Below are 6,000 nucleotides of genomic sequence, written 5' to 3' on the forward strand. Positions count from 1 at the left end.
CACTTTTATTTTAAGTCCTTAAGTTGGACAATTGGAAAACTCCTCATCATGGTGGTTTATGCTTGTATTCATCCTTAAACCTCCAAGGATGCTTGCTCCTCAAACGGTTGCCAGAATTTCCAACCGCCTTCACCAAACTTGGGTGAAGTTCTTCGCAAGATATAAGCTCCCAAAGTTGGTCTTCATCTTGTGATCTGGAATCCCAAATCTCATTTTCACACCCGTCTTCTAATTGGTCATCATTGTTCCACTCAGGTGGTAAAACCTTTGAATTCTCCATAGAGCACCCAAACAACTTCCTAGACCCATTCAATGTAGTATGACTCCAACCTTTACAATTCAACCTTGATGGTCCAACCATAATGAGCCTAACATTATACTTCCAACCTCTACACAACTCTCCCTTACTCTTAGCTCCACAAAGAGCTCTAAGTTGCCCATCCGTTCAAGCAAACCATATTCAAGTGAGAAGGAAAAGCTTAAAGACAAAGATTTTACCCACTTAAATGTTGTGTTGGATGGTGACTTAGCAAGGGATATCTCCAATGGTTTAGAAAGCGTCATTCCTTTATGCTCTTCCTTGGCAATTTCCACCTCTTGACAACTTCTTTCAATTTCTCCTTGCTCATCAACTCCTTCCAACTCTTCCTCATAATCAATCAAATCAAACCTTGGAGATTGTGTGAAGTCCACTTCAACATCAACTTCACACCCAGTGGAAGGGTCTTCAACAAAGTCACCAATTTCACTTGGTGTGGAGTTGTCTTCAATGACCTCAAATTCATACCCAATGGGGATGGATTCAATTTTAGACAAGAATTCATCAATGATGGAATCCATCTCTTGATTAACCTCTTCAAGTTCTCTGACTATGATATGTCTTGGAGGTTGCTCGCCTTCCTCAATATCAATATCAAGCTTCTTGGAAGAAGGTTCTTGAAATTCCCATGAGGGTTCCGCATCTCCTAAGTCTTCAAACACTTCTTCCTTCTTTTCAACAATCATCGCTTCCTCCAATTGTTCTAACACAAAGTAATATTCCTCATTTTCCACCGAAGTTTCAAATCTCTCCTTCATGCTAAGGTCGGCAAGGTGAAGCAACGAGGTCCACATTGATGCAAGAAGTTATAAAAGCAACCCGTACAAAGCGGCCTGACGAGGTCGGACAAAAAATGGGGTTGCATAAATAACATGAAAAGGCCCGATAGAGAAGTCGGACCATCTAAATGATCACTAAAAAAGGGAACAAAACCTACCAATCCATGTGAAGGTCCAAAAAAGTTTAAAAACCTAAGCGTGAAAGTTGCGAAGCTAAAAATGTACGGGCCTGAAAAGGACGCTACTTAAAAGGCAAAGGCAATCTCAAACCCGAACAAGGCTAAAAAGTCGTCCAAATAAACTAGAAAGAAAATGTTTTAAACAAAGAACACTACCTAGAAAGTTATTGAAAATCGACTGAAAGCCCAAACACCAAAGCCGCAAGGGCGAGATCACCAAAAAGCAGAACAATGTGACTCGGCAAGGTTGTTAACACAACCGAAAGAAGCGCAGAATAATCCACAAGAAGGTAGAGGGTCGTAAAAAGAACACTACCGCCAAGGTCATCCGGAAAGATGTCGGCCAGAGAAGACCAAATGCCTAAAAAGCCAGATTGAAACCCATAGCGGGACACCACCCCAAGAAGGAAATAAAAAAGGGGTGAAGCAACAGCCAAAGGATGGGAACACTTCCCAAAAGCCAAAGCTAACACAGTACCAGAACAGATGACACAAAATTAAAGCATTAAATACTTAAAGGATTACCTAACAGGCAACCCAAGAGCTAAAGGTGCTTTGATTAAAAGCTAAAAGTTGCTAGAAAGCAACCATAAAGTATTAGAGAGTTGTCCAAAATATTACATAACCAAGAGTTCTGATAGCGAGAATTGCGTTGGTTAGGAATTTCTCTTATAGAAAGAAGAATTTCGTTGTAAGCATAGCTCCAAACCAACAAACAACTCTCACATCAAATTAAATTTTGGTTGTCACAAAGAACAAACCCCAAATAAGAATTAACTAAAGTATTTAAACTCTGGGTCGTCTCACAAGGAATTGCAATAAAGTGTATGATTATTGGCTTTGAAGGATGTAAGGGGGTTTTGATTGATAAGAGGGAAAGAAATTAAATGACAAGGAAAGTAAATCAAGCAAATAAATAAAGGAAGCAGGTAATAAGGAGAGACATTCATGGCAAGAATTGAGATCATAGGCTTTCTATCTTAGTCATACAATGATTAATTCATCTTATTTAGTCAACTCCAACAAATGAAAGAGGTATCATGTTATCTTCACATAGGGAGAATGTCAAACAAGATTAATCAATCATATCACAATAATAACAATAATCTATCTCATTTTGTCATCTCCAATATTGGAAGAAGGTATCACATTATCTTCCATGAGAGAAAGTCAAACAAGACTAGTTAACCTCAATCCAAATGTACTAATCAACTCACTAATAGAATTAGCAAAAGATTAGAGTGAATGGAATTCATATTAACTAACAACTCTAGATCACTAACATTAGTTGGGTATTCATGACTCAAGATTGGCTAATTACTCTTTCCAAGCCAAGAATGCTCAAAAAGCCCAACCAAGAATTTTGTCAAACACTTGGTGGGTATAAATGAAAAGCATGGTAAATATGCAAGAATAATAAATCTACCAACTACCAATTGCAAGAAAAGTAAATCAACAACTCAAATCAACATTAAAAGAATATCAAACATTAATTTGCATTAAAGAAAAGATCCAAATCCAACAAGAGGTCATCAATATAAAAGAGAGCATAAAAGTAAAATTAACACCATAAACTAAGAGAATGAAAGTGTAGAAACAAGAAATTGTAGAAGAAACAAGATGAGAACAATAATCAAAACCTAGATCTAAGATGGAATTAAGCTAACTAACCTAATTCTAGAGAGAAGAGGGAGCTTCTCTCTCTAGAAGTTAACCTACATGATGCTATATGATGAGCGGATAATTTATACGCTTTTTGGCATTGTTTTTAGGTAGTTTTTAGTAAGTTCAAGCTACTTTTAGGGATGTTTTCATTAGTTTCTATGTTAAATTCACATTTATGGACTTTACTATGAGTTTGTGTGTTTTTCTGTGATTTCAGGTAAATTCTGGCTGAAATTGAGGGACTTGAGCAAAACTCTGAAAAAGGCTGACAAAAGGACTGCTGATGCTGTTGGAATCTGACCTCCCTGCACTCAAAATGGATTTTCTGGAGCTAAAGAACTCCAAATGGCGCGCTCTTAACGGCGTTGGAAAGTACACATCCAGGGCTTTCCAGCAATATATAATAGTCTATACTTCATTCGGAAATTAACGACGTAACTTGGCGTTGAACGCCAAGTACATGCTGCTGTCTGGAGTTAAACGCCAGAAAAACGTCATGATCCGGAGTTGAACGCCCAAAACACGTCATAACTCGGAGTTCAACTCCAAGAGAAGCCTCAGCTCGTGGATTGATCAAGCTCAGCCCAAGCATACACCAAGTGGGCTCCGGAAGTGGATTTATGCATCAATTACTTACTCATGTAAACCCTAGGAGCTAGTTTATTATAAATAGAACATTTAACTATTGTATTTGACATCTTTTGACAGTTTAATCTCTTGACTGTTTAGCCTTTGATTATTCAGTCTCTTGATCACTCAGGGGGCTGGCCATTCGGCCATGCCTGAACCTTTTACTTATGTATTTTCAACGGTGGAGTTTCTGCACACCATAGATTAAGGGTGTGGAGCTCTGCTGTACCTCAAGTTTCAATACAATTACTATTTTCTTCCATTCAATTCTCTCTTATTCTTATTCCAAGATATTCATTCGCACCCAAGAACATGATGAATGTGATGATTATGTGACGCTCATCATCATTCTCACCTATGAACGCGCGTGATTGACAACCACCTCCGTTCTACATGCAACCGAGCTTGAATGTGTATCTCTTAGATTCCCCAACAGAATCTTCGTGGTATAAGCTAGATAGATGGCTGCATTCATGAGGATCCGGAAAGTCTAACCTTGTCTGTGGTATTCCGAGTAGGATCCTGGGAATCCGGAAAGTCTAACCTTGTCTGTGGTATTCCGAGTAGGATTCCGGTAATGAATGACTGTGACGTGCTTCAGACTCGCAAGTGCTGGGCGTTAGTGACAGACACAAAAGAATCAAGGGATTTTATTCCAGCAGGAGCGGGAACCAACCAGTGATTAGCCGTGCTGTGACAGAGCGCGTGAGCGTAGTTTTTACTGCGAGGATGGGATGTAGCCTTCGGCCAGTGTGATGCCTCCAGACGATTAGCCATGCAAGTGACAGCGCAGAGGACCATTTTCCAGAGAGGATACAAAGTAGCCATCGTCGAACGGTGAACCCCTATACACAGCTTGCTATGGAAAGGAGTAAGAAGGATTGAGTTGAAGCAGTAGGAAAGTAGGCGTTCTTGAGCCATACAGTATCTCCATTCGCTTATCTGAAATTCCCACCAATGAATCTACATAAGTATTCTATCCCTTTTATTATTTCTATTTTATTATTAATTTTCGAAACCATAAACAAATTTAATCTGCCTAACTGAGATTTACAAGGTGACCATAGCTTGCTTCATACCAACAATCTCTGTGGGATCGACCCTTACTCACGTAAGGTTTATTACTTGGACGACCCAGTACACTTGCTGGTTAGTTGAACGGAGTTGTGAATTCAACCGGTGCCATAATAATGATTTCATACAAATACAAAGAATATGGATCACAATTTCGTCCACCAAGTTTTTGGCGCCGTTGCCGGGGATTGTTCGAGTATGGACAACTGACGGTTCATCTTGTTGCTCAGATTAGGTAATTTTCTTTTCAAAAATCTTTTCAAAATTTTTCTTTTATTTTCCGTTTTTTTTACTTTGTTTTCGAAAAAAATTAATAAAAATCTAAAAAAATTAGAAAATCATAAAAAACCAAAAATATTTTGTGTTTCTTGTTTGAGTCTTGAGTCAATTTTTAAGTTTGGTGTCAATTGCATGCTTAAAAAAATTTTTCTTGCATTTTTCGAAAATTCCATGCATTCATAGTGTTCTTCATGATCTTCAAGTTGTTCTTGATAAGTCTTCTTGTTTGATCTTGATGTTTTCTTGTTTTGTGTTGTTTGTTGTTTTTCATATGCATTTTTTGTTTGTTAGAATCCATGCATTAAAGATTTCTAAGTTTGGTGTCTTGCATGTTTTCTTTGCATAAAAAATTTTTCAAAAATATGTTATTGATGTTCATCATGATCTTCAAAGTGTTCTTGGTGTTCATCTTGACATTCATAGCATTCTTGCATGCATTCATTGTTTTGATCTAAAAATTTCATGCATTGAGTATTTTTGTTGTTTTTCTCTCTCATAATTAAAAATTCAAAAATAAAAAAATATCTTTTCCTTATTTCCCTCCAATTTTCAAAATTTTGGGTTGACTTGGTCAAAAATTTTTAAAATTAGTTGTTTCTTACAAGTCAAGTCAAAATTTCAATTTTAAAAATCTTATCTTTTCAAAATCTTTTTCAAAAATCATATCTTTTTCATTTTTTTATTATTTTCGAAAATTTTAAAAATTATTTTTCAAAAATCTTTTTCTTAGCTTTTATATCTAATTTTCGAAAATTAGCTAACAATTAATGTGATTGGTTCAAAAATTTGAAGTTTGTTACTTTCTTGTTAAGAAAGGTTCAATCTTTAAATTCTAGAATCTTATCTTGTAGTTTCTTGTTAGTTAAGTCATTTTAAAAATTAAATCTTTTTCAAAATATCTTTTTCTTAAAACTTTTATCTTATCTTTTTATCTTATCCTTTTCAAAATTTTATATTTTTCAAAATTTGATTTCAAAATATCTTATCTAACTCCTTTTTTTCTTATCTTTTTAAAATTTAATTTCACTATCTTTTTCAATCAACTAACTAACTTTTTGTTTGTTTCTTATCTTTT

This window comes from Arachis stenosperma, chromosome 1, assembly GCF_014773155.1.
Source record: "Arachis stenosperma cultivar V10309 chromosome 1, arast.V10309.gnm1.PFL2, whole genome shotgun sequence".
Classification (NCBI taxonomy): domain Eukaryota; kingdom Viridiplantae; phylum Streptophyta; class Magnoliopsida; order Fabales; family Fabaceae; genus Arachis; species Arachis stenosperma.